The sequence below is a fragment of the Phoca vitulina genome, unplaced genomic scaffold, assembly GCF_004348235.1.
Source record: "Phoca vitulina isolate PV1807 unplaced genomic scaffold, GSC_HSeal_1.0 scaffold19, whole genome shotgun sequence".
Lineage (NCBI taxonomy): Eukaryota > Metazoa > Chordata > Mammalia > Carnivora > Phocidae > Phoca > Phoca vitulina.
The window spans coordinates 28,719,173-28,739,122 of record NW_022589722.1 but is presented as its reverse complement, the minus strand read 5'-3'; the positions used below and the strand labels follow the sequence as shown (position 1 = coordinate 28,739,122).

At 44.3% G+C, this 19,950-nt stretch overlaps 1 protein-coding gene across 7 annotated transcripts in view; it reads left to right on the top strand.

Annotated features, from left to right (window-relative positions):
• The window catches only part of PACSIN2 (protein kinase C and casein kinase substrate in neurons 2), a 131,807-nt gene that overhangs the window by 32,525 nt on the left and 79,332 nt on the right, over positions 1–19,950 (top strand). Inside the window, exon 1 of one of the 7 annotated variants that reach the window (XM_032416159.1) lies at positions 14,952–15,676. The exons of the other annotated variants lie outside the window; for them this stretch is intronic. The gene's annotated coding sequence lies outside the window, so the exon portion shown is untranslated. Of the gene's footprint in view, positions 1–14,951; positions 15,677–19,950 lie in introns of those variants that run through there. 7 annotated transcript variants of the gene reach the window in all.

The following is a 19,950-nucleotide window of genomic DNA, read 5'->3' as shown; positions in this document are numbered from 1 at the left end:
GACTGCTTCCATATCTTGGCTATTGTAAATAATGCTGCAATAAACATAGGGGTGCATGTATCTTTTTTGATTTATTGTTTTCATTTTCTTGGGTAAATACCCAGCAGTGGAATTACTGGATCACATAATATGTCTATTTTTAATATTTGGAGGAACCTTCATACCATTTCCCACAGTGGTTACACCAATTTACATTCCTACCAACAGTGCACGAGCGTTCCTTTTTCACTGCATCCTCACCAACACCTGTTTCTTGTCCTTTTGATTTTAGCCCTTCTGACAGGTGTGAGGTGGTATCTCACAGTGGTTTTTATTTGCATGTCCCTGATGGTTAGTGATGTTGAACATCTTTTCATGTGTCTGTTGGCCATCTGTATGTCTTATTTGGACAAATGTCCTATTCAGTCCTCTGCTCATTTTTAATTTAATTAATTAATTAATTGGTGTTGAGTTGTATAAGTTCTTTATTTTGGATATTGACCCCTTTCCAGATCTATCACTTGTAAATATCTTCTTCCATTCAGTAGGTTGCCTTTCTGCTTTGTTGATGGTTTTTGTTTTTTGTCTTTTCTTTGCCATGCAGGAGCTTTTTATTTTGGGGTAGTCCCGATAGTTTGTTTTTCCTTTTGATTCCCTTGCCTGAGGAGACAGATCCATAAATATGATGCTAAGGCTGATATCCAAGAGTTTACTGCCTATGTTTTCTTTTAGGAGTTCTATGGTTCAGGTCTCATATTTAGGTCTTTAATCCATTTTGAGTTTATTTTTGTGTATTGTGTAAGAAAGTGGTCCATGTAGCTGTCTAGTTTTCCCAGCACCATTTATTGAAGAGACTGTCTTTTCCCCATTGGATATTCTTGCCTCCTTTGTCAAAGATTACCTGACCATATAAGTGTAGGTTTATTTCTGGGCTCTTTATTCTGTTCCATTGATCTGTTTGTTTTTGTGCCGGTTCCATACTGTTTTGATTACCACAGCTTTGCAGTGTATCTTAAAACCTGGGATTGTGTTGCCGCCAGCTTTGTTCTTCTTGCTTATGATGTTTTAATGATGATCTCCACCCAGGGGCGCTTGGGTGGCTCAGTTAGTTAAGCGGCTGCCTTCGGCTTAGGTCATGATCCCGGGGTCCTGGGATGGAGTCCCGCTTCAAGCTCCCTGCTCTGCTGGGGTCTGCTTCTCCCTCTCCCTCTGCTCTCTCCTCCCTGCCCCCCCCCCCCCGCCCTGCTTGTGCTAGCTCTCTCTCTTTCAAGTGAATAAATAAAATCTTTTAAAAAATGATGATCTCCGCCCAGACAAGAAGCCTGTATTTGACACTTCCTGGAGTGCCCTCCAGGAAGAGCACTCTACTGTTTTCTCCTGGGGAGGACTTAGGCATTGTGTTAACAGACCAGGAGCATCGAGAGAAAAACCCTTCCGGGGCGCCTGGGTTGCCCAGTCTGTTAAGCATCTGCCTCTTGATTTTGGCTCAGGTCATGATTTCAGTGATCTCAGGGTCGTGAGATCAAGCCCCGCATCCAGCTCCGTGCTGGGCATGAAGCCTGCTTAAGATCCACGCCCCCCCCCCCCCGGCCCCCGTCACCATGCTTGCTCACGTGCTCTCTCTCTGTCACTCTCAGAAAAAGAAAAGAAAATCCTTCCTCATGGAAATCAGTGGAGAGGTAGATGGAATACAAATAAAATTCATATTCGATTAATAGATGAGTATGTTGCATGTGGTACCTGTCATCTGGTGCTCATGGGAAAGAGCTGGGGGGGGGGGACAGTAAAGGCGCTGGCTCCTTGGTGGAATTGGCTTTTTGTTCTGTTGTACCTAGGTCTTAGTGGGCCAGATGGAGGGCAACCGGAAGGGGAGTGGATAGAGAGATTTGGAGGGAAGGAGACTTAGATTTTGGGACAAGATGGGCTGTCAGGTATCAGACCAGGTGTTTTGTCTTATTTAATCCTCTCTGCAACCTGAGAGGTGGGAGGTGCTGGTCCTCTTTTTACAGTCGAGCAACCCACCTCCCTGGGCATCTGGCGTAGGCTGCTGTGCCTGGCACCGGTGTGAGCCCGGGCACGCGGCCCGAGAGCTTGCCCCTGAAGTCTGAGCTATTGAATGTGTAAAATCCAAGGCGTATTTGGAGGGTTTCTAATTCAATAAAACATTTAAAAAATGAATGGAAAAAGCATATGTGCCCTTTTCTCAATGTGAAGTTGAAGAGCGAAGCCTCAGTGGAGGGCGTGGGTCAGTGGCACTGTACAGATTCCTGGTTGCATAATTCAGAGCACTGGGGAAGTTTTGACCTGAATTTTGCAAGACATTCTTCAATTACTGGATAAACAGAAATGATGAAGCTGCTCATCGGTGAGAAGCATGGCAGATTCTGTCGTTTTCAAACTGTTGTTTTGGAGAACAAATACAACTTTTCTTAATTGTCTCTCTTTTTTTAAAGGATTGTTTCAAAAAATCACTGCTGGTTTTCTCTCTTTGTCTTTTAGTAATTTTGTTGCAGGGCATTTGGGCAGGAATATTTCACATAAATTCTTCCTTGAGCTGACCTTCAGGTGCAAGACGTTTGCTCAGGTGCCCAGGCAGACAGCTGGCTGCTCTGACTCTAGCCATAGAAGTTTTCTTAAATCCCATTCAGAATGAATTAAATCTGCACATGTGATTCATACTTTGAAAACCAGGTGTGTGCTTTTATTTCTAGAATTGTGTCCTGTTTCAAACATAGGAAGGTACTCTTATAAAGAAGCACACTATTTATATTAAGTGCAAAGCTATTTAAAAGCATGGGTGAATTTTCAGTCATTGTGAGGCGGTAGGCTCAGTCCTTCCAAGCCGTGGTCTCCTGGTCAGAAAGACCAAGGCAGAATCCTGCTTCTTCCAGCCCATCCCCTGTGCAGGGCTACAGCTTCCGATTTCCTAGTGCAGTTCTGATCACAGCTCATCTTTTCTCTAGATACATAAAAAACCATTTTTTAAAGCTGAATTATCATATGGTGGTATGTAATAATCTCCTTTTATCAGTTTCACTCAGTGAGTTTGCAGACTCTCAGAACTTGCTGCATGAATGAAGAGAGGCGCTGGAGGGGAGAGGTAAGGCAGGGTGGGGTGGGGGAGACCAGGCAGGGCAGTCTCGTGGTTTGGAAGTCACTCTGTCAGCCCAGTTCATTATCACAGTCAGATGCTCCGTGTCCTGGGGTGTGCTCCATCAGCTACCTCGAGTGGCCTTCAGCTTACAGGGGCCCTGCCTTCATTTCAAGGTGCTTCCTTTCTTTGAGACAGTTTTGCAGATTGTTTTATTTCTTTATATGCTTCATCTTCCCTGGCTGAACTTTGTTTTATTTTATTCGTTTATTTTTTAAGTAGGCTCAACACCCAGTGTGGAGCCCAGTGCAGGGCTTGAACTCATGACTCTGAGGCCAAGACCTGAGCTGAGAGCAAGAGTCAGACACTTAACCTACTGAGCCACTCAGGCACCACCTCCCCGTGGCTGCATTTTAAAATGAAGACCTCACGGTGCCTGGGTGGCTTAGTTGGTTAAGCGCCTGACTTGATTTTGGCCCTGGTAGGCGGGCTCTGGGCAGTGTGCTTGAGAGTCTCTCCCTCTCCCTCTGCCCCTCCCCACAGTTGTGCGCGCTCTCTTTATCTCTCTCTCTCTCTCTAAAATAAATAAATCTTAAAAAAATAAATGAAGGCCACATTGCCATTGACTCTTGTGACAGATATAGTGAATATTTATTAGCCAGTTAAATTTTTTATATTATTTCTGTAATAAACTTTTTATTTTGGAAAAAATTTAGGTATACAGAAAAGTTGCAAAGACAATACAGAGCATTCCCATATACTTTTCACCTAGTTTCCCCTAATGTTAACATCTTATGTAACTGCAGCACAGTTGTCAAAATGAAGAATTTCACATCGGTGCAGTGTTATTAACTAAACTACAGATTTGACTTGGATTTCACTGGTTTTTCCACTGCGATTCTGTCTGTTCCAGGATCCAGTCCAGGATATCACATTGGGTTCAATTGTCCTGTCTCCTTGGTCTCCTCCGTCTATGACAGTTTCTGTGTTATTTTTCGCAACCTTGACAATTTTGAAGAGTGCTAGTTGGATATTTTGTGGAATGTCCCTCAATTTGGGTTTGCCTCATGTTGTTTTTTTTTTTTTTCCTTCTTTTTCACATTATTGGACTGGGCTTATGAGTTTTGGGGAAGAATACTGCACAGGTGAAGTGCCTTCCTTATCACATCGTATCAGGGAGTGCAGTGACGTCAGCATGACTTACCCCTGGTGAGGCTCACCTTGCGGGCTTGGTATTTTTATTCCTCGGGTTTACACATGTTTTACGTGGGCTCTGGTTCCCCATAAAGTTGCCATTCCCTTCAGGTGAGGACCTCTGCTCTGCTTGCTTTGTCTCCTCTTTCCAGACTGAGGACTACTGCTGTGGACCTGCCAGGTCACGTAAAAACACATTTGGGCCGCATGATGCCATGAGCATTTAACAGTTTTCACAATCACAAGTGAAACAAGATTGGTCCTCTATTGATAATTGCTGAAACTAAGCATCATTATTCTAGTCTCTACTTTTTATACATTTGTCATTTTCCATAAAAGATGAAGAGGAAGACTTTCCAGCCTACAGATATAATGAATCCCAGATTGTTTTGATAGTGTAGGTGTTATGGTATTGGTTGTTGCCAGAGTTGTTCAGGCTGTTACTCATCTTAAAGGTATTTGGTTCTTCCCCAAGGTCTCCATAGGAAGAAAAACTTGTGTGTAAACCATCGTTAAGTGGTACTGCTAAAAATTATATAATAATAATATTTCTCAACATCTTTGAAGAAGAAAAATAATTGGTGTGCCATCAGAAAATAATTCTACATAAAATGAGGTTACGAATTAGTTGAAATACATTTGTGGAACAGAAAGAAAATCTTTACTATTTATTGTCATTAATTTGTTGGAAAGAGTATCTGAATCTAACAAATTTGGGACGCGGCCTATTTCTTGTAAGTGCACTATTTTGACATTACAAACTGTGAGTCTGGTGTTTCAGTAAGTGTAGCAGGGAAATACTGATACCATTTAAAGATCCTATTTCCCCCTCCTGAGCCTCAAGACATTTTTTAATAGGTGGGGAATTGTAAGTGGATTTGGAGGGCATGTACTGGGGGGACAAGCACAAAAGGACCCAGGGTCTGGGTGAGCTCACTCTTGGTGTTCCCCTCCCAGTAACCTGCAGACACGCGGTCACAGAGTGAGGAGTTATGAAAATGAACACTGTCACAGAGCATAGTGAGCACACTCGGTGCCACATTTTCAGGCCACATCTTGGCCCTGGAAGTCAGTACTCTCAGCTGTTTATAAAATTTCCCCCAACCCTAATCCAAGTGCATAGGTCCTGTCACAGGACCTTCTGACCTGTCAGAGGTCTTTATACAGCTTTGCGTGCTTATGTTCATTGTCTGGGTTTGGTGGTCACCCGGCTCTGTGGGTCGTGTGTGCTGTCAGAAGCACTGGGATATCTGTCTCCTCTTAGGGAGGGGGCTGTCTGGCTGCTGACTCCCCTTTCTCAGGTTTATCACTGGGAGGGGTCTAGTTGTGAGAGCTTGAGAAGTTTCCCTTGCCTGTGTGTGGCTGCCACTGGGGATGGGGCCTTTCATTTGGTTCTGTTCACCTGGTAAACTAAGACGTGCTTATTCTGCAGAATGTCTCCCTTAGACCTGTCTCGGCATGGGATTAATTTGTGTGACGTTGAGGTCTTAAAGAACCTCTATACTGGGAATGAGCTTGGTGGTCTGAAGCCAGGGCCAGCATCTTCTGCTTTTGGATGCAGCTGGAGGGCCTTGACCCTTCCTGGGACTTACGTTTATTTACAGAAGTGATTCATAAAATCTCACACTTTATGGAGTGAATTGTGGGGTGCGCCCAGGAACCCCATCCTTTGGCTTTCCCACATGAAGTATTGCACGATTGGTGAAGCCAGCTGCGAGGGTGACGCGCCTTCCTCTGGAGGATGAGGCATCAGGCTTTGGGTGATGGCATCTTGCTCCAGGGTTTATCCAAAACAGGGGAGTTTATGGAAGTCTTGCAGGCAGGGCTCTGCTCTCTGTATCTGTTGGTGCTCAGAGATAGGGAGCGTTGTGGTCCCGAGCGCCCTCTGTGCCTCAGTGGTCTCTCCACAGCCCTTCCAGTCGCTGCCTTGGAGTCGCCCGTCTGGCTGTAAAATCTAAGGAACTCAGGGTGTTCCTTCATTATGAAATCAGTGCGTGGACTTTGTAAAATACAAGCACAGATACTCAAAAGGAGAAAATCACTGTCAGTACCTTGATGTACGCTTTTCCACCTCACAAATGTGATTTTTAAAGACAAATAGAATCATATGATTTAAACTGTTTTGTAACCTGCCCTTCTTTACCTCACTCTCACAAATGGGAGAAATGCGTTCCTCGTCTGTACGGTCTTAAGCTGGGTCACCTGTCACAGATGCAGAGCAGCCACTGGCAGGCCGAGCAGCTTGCTTTCTCCCTGTGACTCGTGCCAGGTGGCTCACAGTGTGCCCATGAGACTTGTTCTGGGCTCGGTACTCTCTGTGGCTCAGCCCAGTTGGCCTCTTGGCGAAGTCCCTTCACTTTCTTTTCCTTCATAAGACCTTCTGAACCAGCCCCATCCGTGCCCATACTTCGTTCCTTGTGGTCACTGTGGGTTTGCTTCCGTTCAGATTGTCATTGATTCCTTGATTTTTCTCACCTTTATTGGTTGCCTGCTCTCTGACTTTCCTGGGGGTTAACCTTATGCCCTCCACCTAAGTATGTGCCTACTGTGTTTCAACCCTATCCGTAGAGAGGGCCCTTTGACCCGTGACTTTAGCTGTGATCAGCGTCATTCAGAGCTTCTGGTTCTGTCATCAGGGGATGAGCTCGGTGGCTAACATTCAAAAATACACTGTACATTGTCTCACTTAATCTTCCCAAGCCCTGGGTGGTACCTGAGGCTGTCCTCATGTTACAGGTGGAGGAACCTAGAAGCTTGCCGAGGCCCTGTATCTGCTCACCACTGCCCCTCTCTGTTGCTTGACCCCACTCAGCTCTGCCTTTTCCACGTAGGTGTGGAGGTCCTGTAGGGGACCAGCCTCTAACCTCCTCACTTGGCAGGATCTCATTCCATGTTGAAGTACAATTGGGAGCCTTGTTTAAGATTGTTTAAGTACAGTAGACTTCAATTTTAAATGGTAAAAGTAGAAGAAAAACATAAAATTTGTAAAATGAGATGCACTTTTAAGTTTGTAGTTGGTATTTCTAAGATTATTTATTTGAGAAAGTGTGTGTGTGAATAGGGATAGGAGCAGAGGGAGAGGGAGAGGCAGAGAATCTCAGGCAAACTCCATGCTGAGTGCGGAGCCCAATGTGGGGCTTGATCTCACGACCCTGAGATCATGACCTGAGCCGAAACCAAGAGTTGATTGCTTTACCAACTGAGCCATCCAGGTGCCTCAGTTGGTGTTCTTTTTTTTTTTTTTTTTAATATTTTATTTATTCATTTGAGACACAGAGATACAGAGAGAGAGAGAGAGCATGAGCAGGGGGAGAGGCAGAGGGAGAGGGAGAAGCAGGCTCCCTGCTGAGCCAGGAGCCCAACGTGGGGCTTGATCCCAGGACTCTGGGATCATGACCTGAGCCGAAGGCAGACGCTTAACCATCTGAACCACCCAGGCGCCCCTCAGTTGGTGTTCTATTTATAATCACATTTCAGACCTGAGAATGGAAGCTTTTAGGGGTTAGAGACCATATCTTTTAGATTGAATTTATATAGCACTCAGCACTGCCTACAGGCTTTAGATTCATTCATTAAACTCTAAATGTATACTTATTACATGCCAAACTGAAGTATAGTATTCTTGAGGAAGGGTTTACATGTCCCCTGTTTCTTGGCACATTGGATTCTTGATTTTATTTTATTTTTTAAAGATTTTATTTATTTGGGCGCCTGGGTGGCTCAGTTGGTTAAGCGACTGCCTTCGGCTCAGGTCATGATCCTGGAGTCCCAGGATCGAGTCCCACGTCGGGCTCCCTGCTCAGCAGGGAGTCTGCTTCTCCCTCTGACCCTCCCTCCTTTCATGTGCTCTCTCTCTCTCTCTCTCATTCTCTCTCTCAAGTAAATAAATAAAATCTTTAAAGATTTTATTTATTTGAGAGAGAGAGAGAGAGATCGATCATGAATGGGGGGGGGAGGGGCAGAGGCAGAGGGAGAAGCAGACTCCCAGCTGAGCAAGGAGCCTGATGCAGGACTCGATCCCAGGGCCCTGGGATCATGACCTGAGCCGAAGGCAGATGCTTAACCATCTGAGCCACCCAGGTGTTCCTTGATTTTTTTTTTTTTTTTAAGATTTTATTTATTTGTTAGAGAGAGAGTGCGCACAGATGGGGATCGGCAGGAAGAGGTAGAAGCAGGCTCCCCACTGAGCAGGGAGCCTGACATGGGGCTCCATTCCAGGACCCTGGGATCATGACCTGAACTGAAGGCAGACACTTAACCAACTGAGCCACCCAGGTGCCCCGGGATTCTTGATCTTTTCCCATTTTTCCCATCTTCTTTATCCCTAGCACTGGTCCAAATGGAGAAGGAGAATGAAGTGGGAGCATTCTGGAATGCTTGGGATCATGATTTCTGTTTATTTACATATTTATACCTCTCTCGGCTTCACAAAGGGTTTGAGTTGGTTGTTTGGGACTACCAAAAAAAAAAAAAGGCAGAACTGAATTCTTCCTTTGCGATCTCCAAAGCAACAACAATAAAACATGTTTATTTCTGATGAGGACCGCAGAGGTCACCCCAGCAGGCTTGTGGGACCAGATGGGCTCCGCTGTTAGAGGGAACCATGTGTCGTAGCTCTGTGCTGTGACTGCTGTGTGACCGTGGGCAAGCCACTTTCCCCGGGGTCTAGTGTTGTCCCACCTTGCAGGGTTATCATGAAGTATAGAGTCATTGTATGTAAAGATTCTGGCAAATGTATATAAAATGTCATAAAATAGTCCTAATTTTAGCCTCTATTTGCAGGGTTTCTAAACACCAGTTCGTGATGGTATTTTTACTGCCATGGGGCTAAAATATCAACATTGTCATTATTCTTTACAAAGCTAGAGATACTTAGTTTGAGGCTTTTGATACATTCTGAAGTTGTATGACCTGCTTTTTAGTGTTAAAATGCCTTTTTTATTATTAAAATGCTTTTGAAATGAAATAATGGGAGGTGATTGGTTTTTCTTTTTTTAGTGCCCTTAGTGGAGGAAATACAGTCGGCAGCCTTGTGTTGGGTGCTTCTACCCTCAGGGGCATACCCTGGTCGGTGAAGCTGGGGGAGGAGGAAGCCCCAGCCAGAGAGGCGAGTGACAGGGCGCCTTCTTTACCTGACACAGCTCCGCGCCCAGCCTCCCTGGGGGTTCCCCACATCTGCCCCGCTCTCCCAAGCAGGGCTCCCTGCCTAGGTGTGCCGTTAGCACTTGTCACACTGTGTGGTCCTCTGGGTGCTTCTCTGTCGACCCTACTAAACTCTAAGTTGCTTAAGGACAAGTGTGGGGAATTATTTAGCTTGTAACTTACAGAGTCTAGCATAGAGAGGGCACAATAGAAATAAATGAGGGGGGAAATCACACTGGCAAACCTCCAGTAAAACATGAATGGAGCAGATCTCTAACTTTATTCCTGAAAATACCCAAAAGCTCACCACAGATCTTGTTCACCACTCCATTTTGAATTCAGACCTTCCTTCAGGGATCACTTTCCATCTTCAGTGAGTTGTCCAAGGAAGGCTTGAGCTAGCCCCAGGACTGCGAGTGACATCTTAACCACTGAGATGTTGTTAGAAACCCAGGTGTTTCTTCTCATGATGGCATTTTATAAAATGTGTAAGAAAAGAAATTAACATATTTTTCATATCACATTGGTGCTTTGAAGTTTTTCTCAATTGGGCTTTCTGCTTTAATTAGTTTGGCTTCATTTTTTTTCTTTAGCTTTGGGTGAGTGCCAGGGAAGCAAAGAAGCTTATATAAAGGGTTTTAAATTTTTTTTTTTTTTTTTTTTTTTTTTACTTTGCCAAAGATAGAACTGGTACTTTTAGTTCAGCTTGTTCTGGCACCTTCTTCTTTGATCGAGAATGTTAGAAATTTGGCTCGGTTTATTCCTTTATATTTATATATATGTGTGTGTATATATATATATATGAAGACTAAAGGCAAGATGGCTCTATTTATGTCTTGTTTCATGAAAAATATGAAAGGTTAACACGTAAGATTTGAACATAGCTGCTACCCTCTTTCCCCAACCAAAAAGAAAAAAAGATTGACCTATCAGAATGTTCTATATAACCTATTTAAATTCTAGAATTTAAGATTTACTTACCATTTGAAGAAAAAGAAAAGCTAATACCTGTAATTATCGCATGAGATTTTACTTGTTTACTCACTGTCAGACAGCCACTGGAGCCTGTCACTGAAAGCTGCCATTTCCGAGTCGCTGCCTGACGTTATCACGCTTTTTACTGCAGGGATATTGGAGAGCTGAGTTAACCTGGTTAGAAAGTGGACCGTTTAGTTTCATCAGAATCATTTGTGTGTGTTAGAGGATCAGCTTTTCTAAGAACTGAGGCCCAGTGCAATGCGCGCACGGCCCGGGGCTCGGCGGCACCTTGCAGGCCAGTCCTTGGTGGAGAGAGTGGACGGCTCCGTTGTTCAGGCTCCGCGGCAGGCTTCTCTCCCTCATCCCCCCCCTTCCCCTCCTCTCCCTTTTCTCTTTATTGAGATATTAATTTACATACAACAGAATGGACCCATTTAGGGGCTTTGACAAATGGATACGCCTGGGTGGCCACTGTCCCAAGCAAGATAGAGAACATTTCCATCACTTCAGAACTTTTCCTTGTGCCCTGTGCAGTCAGCCCCCACCCAGCCCCTGGCCACAGGCAAGCATTGATCTGTCATGATGGATTTGTTTGGCCCGGTTTAGAATTTCATGTAAATAGAACACACAGTGTGCACCCTTTTGCATCTGGCCTCTTTTGCTCACCATGAGGTTTCTGTGATGTACCCGTGTGCATCTGTCAGAAGCTCATTCCTCGTCAGTGTTGAGGAGTTTTGTATTGCGTGGCGATGCTTTACAGAGCTGTTTCCGTGACCTGTATGCTCTGTGGAAGTATGTGCATGGTCTGTATGTAGATCCCTTTCCCCCAACTCTCCTTAGCACTTGAGGAAGGCTGGGGGGTGGAGCAGAGGAGGCACCTTTTCCTCCAGGCCATCACTAGTCCTGATAATCAATCCTTGAAGAGTTTGGCTTCTCAGAACAACTCTTGTTCTGGTTACCCCCAGCCTATGGTAGCGGATACCATCCTCGTTTGTCTTTCTGGAGATGAGGAGATGGGCATTCTTAATGGTGTAAGGTCTTGTGACCAGAGGGGTTCTTCTAGAGCTTTTGCATGATTTCCACCATCCTGGCAGCTGCTAGACCACCTGGCTCTGCTAAGTTCAGGCACATGAGAATCGTGGAGCCCATCTAGCATGGGGCGGCCAGATACCTCCACCTCTCACCTCAGTGCCTGCCTCTAAGTTGTCTGGCTTTTCCCTGGTCCTGTCTGGGCTCAGCTGTTAGCTTTAGCCCAGAAGGGAGGACTGAGGCACAGAACTGCAATTTGCACTGTGTTATTAACAACCTGATGACTGTGTGCCCATTACTCTTTAAGAATCACCTTGTAAGAGTCACTGGTTGTTTTGGGCTGGGGAAGGGGGGAGAAGGAGATGGCAGCCAAAGTGCATGGGGTTTCTTTTTGAGATGATGACAATGTCCTAAAATTGGGGTGATGGTTGCACAGCTTGTAAATATACTAAAAACCATTGAATTGTGTACTTTAAATGGCTGAATTATGTGATATGTAAATTACATCTCAATAAAGCTGTTTTAGAAAAAGTGTGGCATTAAAGCAAGGACAGACCAGTAGAGGAATGGGGAAAAATCACATGGTGAAAATTTTATCCTTTACCCCACGTGACATGACCTGTTGCCAGATATCCTCGTGTTCCTCATGGGTCTAGTTCCGTGGCAGGCATGAGTGTGGCGGAGAGAGGATGGGCTTTGAAAGTATCAGGTAGACCTGAGTTCGAATCCCATTCTGCCATTATTTGCTGGGTGATACTGGGCAGGTTGCTTAATTTCTCTGTGGTGGTTTTCCTTCCGTAAAACGGGGCTAGTAGTACCTATCTTATGGAGTCTTTTAAAAGAGCTCGGTGAAGGTAGCCATTTTCATCCTGTAACAGGATAGAGGTATCAGAAGAGAAAGCCGGTCCGGTGTTGCCCTCATGTCTGTGCCTGATGCTAGGTTAAAGGACTGCTGTGTGTGGACTCAGCCATCAGCTGAGGACAGAGGTCATGAAGGCATTGGTAGTCTTCAGCTAACTTGCTGGATTTTGTTTCAGAATTTTTTTCTACCTTAATCTACATGGTTTGAGTAGGTTGATGGCAGGCTCTTAGAGAACCCACTCCTGTCCCTTCCTTCATAAGCCTTCCCTGACCCTGCTTCCCACCCTAGCTCACTGCTCCCTTCCCAGTGTTCCCTCAGCCCTTGGTGCATGTTGGTTCTAGCAGTTATCAGCTCGTGCATTTTTATTTATTTACGCATCTGCCCTGCCCATACACTGAGCAATCCAGGGCAGGGATGTTGGCTTTTTCAACCATGGGGCCCCGTGGCCTTAAGCCCTGTGCCTGGCACTAATGTTTGTTGAATGAATGCCCAAAGGTTTCAAGTCTGATGACAGAAACCAGATTGGAACTGGAAACACCAGTTTAGGCACCACGTGCGAGAGGTAGCAGGTGGGTTTCCTGGAGCAGTGTTTCTGTCCCGGTACCACCTTAGGGGGTGGGACAGCTGCCAGAGCCAGCCTTGTCCTCCTCCAGAGGGTCAGGACAGCTGGTCTCCAGCTAGGAACCCACTGGCCGAGGTTGTGGGGACCAGCAAAGAATGCCCCAGCCACTGGAAAGCCGGGCTCATTACTTCATAGTGCCACTGCTATCTGCATTCTTAATTCACTTCAAATCAGATTTTTATTACGTAGCAGCTATATCCAAGACCGGCTTCTGATTTATTGAGGGAAGCCAAGAAGGAGAGGCAGTGTAATGGCTAACAGCTGTATTCTGGAAGCTGACTACCTGGGTTGGGATCCTGGCTCCCCCATGTGCCAGCTTTGGGATGCAGGGCAGGTAATATAACCTCTCTGTACCTCAGTTATTTGAGCTGGTAAATGGAAGACGGGACAGTCCCCTGATAGGATTATTTTCATCATTAACCATAAAATAAGCACTATATAAATGTTTACTGAGCAGCTTGTGTTTGTTGGATTACTTAAAAAAAAAAAAAAAAAAAAAAATGAATCCACTTTGCCGTGCTTGTCGTCCTCTCTCATAACCAAGAGCCCTAAGTGGGGCTCTGAGGCAAAGAAGAGTTTTTGGTCACACTAGCTGATGAAAAGGAAAAGTAGATAGTCAGCTTGGTCTGCCAGAACTCAGGTGTTTATTCTTTCTTAGTGGAAGAAAATACCCCCAGAAAAGGACTTCTGTGACCATACTTTTGTGCTGCTTAAATTTAGTTAAAATGCTTTGGAAGATAACTGCCAGGCCATTAGTTTTAGAAAGTCTGTGTGTTGTGGTCAAGCACACTGAAGTAGTCTCTAGAAACATTATTTAGCCTTTTCCAGCTTTAGTGTCCTTGGATAAGATGACCTTTAGGGCCGTTAAACCCCCCGTAAGCCCCGGGTTGAAGTAGCCGGCCTCCCTGCAGACTAGAGAACATGGCTGGCCTAGTGCCCCAGCATGTGCCTCTGTAAGCGTGCAAGTGATCTAACTAAGCTGATGGTGGAATACAGCGAAGTTTGCGTTGTATTGGGTTGACTTCTGTGTTGTTGTTGTTGCTTTTCGTTTGTTTTTTGTTTTGTTTTTTTTGGTGGGGGAGAGGGTAGTATAATAATTTTCCAAGTAGTATGAATTATTATCATGTCAAATAATTGAGCCTTGTGTTGATGTGATCTTTGCTTTATTGGTGTTTTTCCATCAAGGAATTTCTAAACACAGATTTTGGAAAGATATTTTTAACCTATTTTGTTTTGTGTTATAAGGTCAGACTAGGGGCCCATGTTCCAAGGGAGGGAATGGTCTGGCTCTGTTCTGGCCACCACCACTTAAATGTAGCATCTAGCTTGCCATAGGGGTTGGGGGGGGGGTGCCCATGTATCTTCTGGGAGGGTACTTTGGGGGAAACTGAGCTCTTGAAATATTTGTTTCTTGTGTTTTTACAGATTAGTTTCAATACCTGCTCTTTCTTGTAGTGTTTGTATTTTTTTTATATTGTTGCATACGTTTTTCAAGCACTTTTTTTTTTAAAGATTTTATTTATTTGACAGACAACACAGCGAGAGAGGGAACACAAGAAGGGGGAGGGGGAGAGGGAGAAGCAGGCTTCCCGCCGAGCAGGGAGCCCGATGCGGGGCTCGATCCCAGGACCCTGGGATCACGACCTGAGCCGAAGGCAGACACCTAACGACTGAGCCACCCAGGCACCCCTATATTGTATGTATTCTCATGGGCTCATACATTTTAAAATGAGTTAGGACATCTTCCTCTTACCCTAAAGCTATATTTATTCTTATTTTTCCCTTCACTGTTTTTTTTTTTTTTAAAGGCAGGTCACCGGTGACCTGAGATGCTGCATTTTTCTTTTTAAAGATTTTATTTATTTATTTGCCAGAGAAAGAGGGAGAGAGCACAAGCAGGGGGAGTGGCAGGCAGAGGGAGAAGCAGGCTCCCGGCTGAGCAGGGAGCCCGATGTGGGGCTCGATCCCAGGACCCTGGGATCATGACCTGAGCCGAAGGCAGATGCTTAACCGACTGAGCCACCCAGGCGCCCCTCCCTTCACTTTTAATTCTTTATAAAACTCTAGGAAGAAAGGTGTTTTGTGGTCTGGTTTTTACTTCTGGGGAATCACAGGTGCACATCTGAGTGCCTTCGGAGGCAGCCTGTGCTGCGGAGAGACTGGGGTCTCCGGCACTGAGGCTGCATCCGCTTCCTCTGCATCTCCCACTGTTGAGCTGCTTTGCCTTGCTGTGTGGAGTCACAGAGGGAAGGTGAGTTTTATATGTAGGGACCATGTCAGATCATCCCATGCAAGGAAGTCTCTGTGACGTTAACTCCTGTGATGCCTGGCACCTTAGCTCCAGAGCAGGTCTTTTTTCCCTCCTGAGTGGAAGGATCAAATACAAGGAGAGATCTAAGACTGTCATATGCAGTGTAAGCTAGTTCATATACAAGTTGATTTTTGGGGGGTCATATGACTTCTCCGACCTCCTCTCTCTTTCTCTCGAATACCGAGATTTCTGTTTGGCCACTTTCTGAAAAGAAAGCTCTTCTGTGATGGTCCTAGCCGGCCTGGAGCAGAGGTCTGAGGACCTGGTGCCCGGAGGGTGCCTGCAGCAGGGTAGGGGACTGGCCTCATCTCGCTGCAAGGAGTCGGCAGCCAACAGGAAATGATGAAATGTGCTGGGAGAATTCGGCTGGGAGCTGGAGGTCAGACGTACCAGCAGGGTCGGAAGGAGGCAGGTACAGAAGCTGATCTGCAAAGGGAGGCAGTCGAAGCTGGCATTTGACAGAAAAACGTGAGTGTGCTATTTAAGGCCTGTATTTCCTTTAAGGGAGACCTTTTCAAAGCAGAGTTTTCATTGATTTTTTTTTTTCGGAGTGCTTGATTGAGAAATTCACCTTTTAAACACACTTAGTTTTAGAGCTTCTTGATGGATATGTTCACCCAGTTCAGTATTAACCGAACAGTGTGGAGTGGAGTGTTTTATTCAAAATGCTTTGAGAAAATGTCAGAGTAAATGTTTGATTTTCTTGGTGAATAGATTTTGGCCTAAACAAGTGAAAGATCGTGCTTTATAATCTTTACTCTGGTTTTAGAACATATATGCATGCTTCATTCCTAAATAGATGGAATAAATTAGAAACTTTGGCATAGCGTAGGTCAGCTTACTTACTCCCAGCTGTATTGTTTTCTTACTGGGGAGCTAAATGAGTTACTTGAGTTAACTATTAATAGAGGGTTGCTTTCTTTTCCGACTCTCAGGCATTATGTCTTTTACATACTTTCTTAACAGCCAGATCTAACCTACAAACACGGAAATGGGACTCGGGAGAAAAAGCGAACAAATTAGCTTCTCTGGTTGACACTGATTGCTGTTTCATGGCCATCTGCTCCAGCCTCCCAGAATGAGCATGTGGCCGGCTCTAAGGCCCCCTCTGCCTTCCTCCTCCGTCAGTTCTTTCTTATTCCTCTTCGCAGCTGGACCCGGTGCCCTCCGTTCCATCTGACTGCTGTCACTAGACACTGTGCTTTTATTTTTAGTAGGTACCAAAATGTAAAAGTTTTTATTGTTCCAACAACTGAGCAGCCTTACATACATATTTGTTTCTTATCTGCAAGTCATATTCTGGAATTGAAAATTATGGCTCCCCTTCCCTCCTTCTTGTTTATGCAGTACTGTGCTTCTAATTAGAGGGTTTTGTTTTTTTTTTTAAATCCCGAAACTTGAGTGATCCGTCGCTAAATGAATATACTTTCTGGGTTACCTATTGCCGTGAACATTAGAAAGGCAGCGTCAGGGTCTTCTTTCTGGTCTCCGGAAGGTGCCAGGCTGGTATAGTCTGCGCCACACAGAGAAGCCTGTTTCCTTGTTAGGGTGTTACCTTGGATGATTTGTGTCTTTCTGACACTTTTAGGGTTGTGTTTTCCTATTTTTTTTTAGAAATCTCCCAAACATATGATATTTCTCTCAGACCTTAATGAGGTCCATAGGTTTTGCCCTTGCTGTTATAATTCTGAGTATCTCCTCAAATTCTTCTTCGCACTAAGATATCTTACTGAATTCTAGATGAACTTTAAATGCTGCATTTGTGAAAATAAGAGGTATCGTAACTTCAGACTGAAACATGTCTTGCAGGTCTGAGATTTATGCCAGTAGTAAAAATAAGCCTCCCCCTCTTTCTTTTTATACATCGTTAGTCCTCTGTTTTGCCCAGCCACATAATTCTGCTATTCATTTGGTGGCATAGTTAAAAAGATGGGAACATGATATTTAGAGTTGTAATGACTCCTCCTGGCAGTATAGTCAGGCCCTTCATTTTTTTTTTTTTTTTTAAACAAAGGAATTAAGACCAAGAGGCGACATACCTTGTTGACTTGTCCGAGGTCACACGGCTTGTTGGTAGCTGAGTGAATCTAGACTGACTTCTGGATCACCAGCCTCTCTTCTCCTGCTTTCTTCACATATTATCTCACGATTAATAGGACTTGGCTAGGAATGGCTTTTTTCTTCTGATGAGTCCATTTTCATTTGTTTCATTTTCAAATATTCGGCTTTTATGCAATAACTTCCCTAAGTTAGTACCACTGGGTATAGGTATACAGTGAATTACCTGAGGCCCGAAGAGCATTGACATTTCTTCCCCCAAGAGAGATTTTTTTCTTAAAATAAAGAGCTCTCTATTGCATAAAGTTTTTCTTGCTTCAGCCCTAAACCAGGCCTTACTCAGTTGTTACTGTTGTAAGCATACCTCATTATATGATTACCTGCTAGCTGAGAAATCCAAACTTAATAAATTCACAGCTTTTACAAGAGACAGACAAAAGTACTCAGTTCTTTGAAAGAGAATTCTTCAGGATGTGAGAAGAAACCCTGAAGTCTGGGGGCATTTCAGTCTGTCTGAGGGAGTACTGATGGCTCTAAGTCTGGACTGCCCAGGTTTTAGAATGTGGCAGACTTTATTTATTTATTTTTTAATATATAATGTATTATTTGTTTCAGAGGTACAGATCTGTGATTCAACAGTCTTGCACAATTCATAGCGCTCACCATAGCACATATCCTCCCCGATGTCTATCATCCAGCCACCCCATCCCTCCCACCCCACCCCCCACTCCAGCAACCCTCAGTTTGTTTCCTGAGATTAAGAATTCCTCATATCGGGGCGCCTGGGTGGCTCAGTCATTAAGCGTTTGCCTTCGGCTCAGGTCATGATCTCAGGGTCCTGGGATCGAGCCCCACGTCAGGCTCCCTGCTCTGCGGGGGGCCTGCTTCTCCCTCTCCCACTCCCCCTGCTTGTGTTCCCTCTCTCGCTGTGTTTCTCTCTGTCAAATAGATAAATAAAATCTTAAAAAAAAAAAAAGAATACCTCATATCAGTGAGGTCATATGATAAATGTCTTTTTCTGATTGACTTATTTCGCTCAGCATAACACCCTCCAGTTCCATCCACATAGTTACAAATGGCAAGATCTCATTCCTTTTGATGGCTTCATAATATTCCATTGTATATATATACCACATCTTCTTTACCCATTCATCTGTCGATGGACATCTTGGCTCTTTCCACAGTTTGGCTATTGTGGACATTGCTGCTACAAACATTGGGGTGCACGTACCCCTTTGGATCTCTACATTTGTATCTTTGGGGTAAATACCCAGTAGTGCAATTGCTGGGTCATAGGGTAGCTGTATTTTCAACTTTTTGAAGAGCCTCCATGCTGTTTTCCAGAGTGGCTGCACCAGCTTGCATTCAGAATGTGGCAGACTTTAAAATGATACATTATCATGTTTAAAAAAAAAAAAAAAGAGGGTAATGATTTAATATATAAAAGTGGAATTTATCCACAACTTTCTAGACTCAGTTAAATAGAGTTTCTTCTAAAAATTGAATTTGAGGGCGCCTGGGTGGCTCAGTTGGTTAAACGACTGCCTTCGGCTCAGGTCATGGTCCTGGAGTCCCGGGATCGAGTCCCGCATCGGGCTCCCTGCTCAGCGGGGAGTCTGCTTCTCCCTCTGACCCTCCTCCCTCTCATGCTCTCTGTCTCTCGTTCTCTCTCTCTCAAATAAATAAATAAAATCTTCAAAAAAAAAAAAATTGAATTTGAGTCCTTCTGAAATTCAAGTCTGGGAATTAGATGCGAAGAGAGGCCTGACTGAGAGCAGCGGGTACCTCTTCTTAGACCCTGACATGGTGTCACTGTCTGTCCAGAGTCACCTGAAATTCCTTGCAGAGGTTCATAGAAAAGTACTTACTTGTATTTTTTGAAGTATTTAAGAGTGTATGCCTTCAAGAATTTCAGAAACAAGTACACTATAGGAAAACAGGTATTTTCATAGACACTTTAATTGTATTTGAAATTGTGGTCAATAACTTTATACCTATTTTAATTTATAAAAGCTAAGAATGAAGTAGGATATGTGAGCAATGTTTCTATGCAGTAGGTCAGCACTCTGTCTTCCCCCCTGCTGTTCGGGCAGGCACTTCTGTCATTACCCTTGAAGAAGCTGCTGCTTTCAGTTGAAGAGCCAGATGACTACATCCAAGGGCCAAAGAAAGGGCGAGGGGAGAGTGGCTTGGTTCACTTCTCCCATAATTTAGTTACCTTTGTTCCCCAACTAGCATTTTATCTTTACTGTTATATTTTCAGTACATATTAAGTATAATAGTTTAACTGGCTTCCTTTTCTTAATATATAATTGGTCTTTTTAATATATATGCATATTTATAATTATACATTATAAATATAGGTATGCATAAACATATAATTTATATGCAGTTGTCCTAGTCAGTAAGTAATGTTTGATATTCTTCCTTGCCCCTAGCTTCTGTTTACTTCAGTGTGAATTCTGGTCTGCCTATGAATTTACAGATGTGAAGGGGGAATATGGTCCTGGCTTTGTTGCAGACTGTGCGGGGGTTAAGGGCTGCTTTTGGCCCAGAAGTCTGTGAGAGTTTATGCTATTGGTGTCATCTGGGCCTTCCTCATTTTCATCTCTGTTCAGGGCTTCTCTCCAGGACAGCTTCTAGTCGTGGCCTTAGAACCTTCTCTAAGGCTATGGAAAAACTTC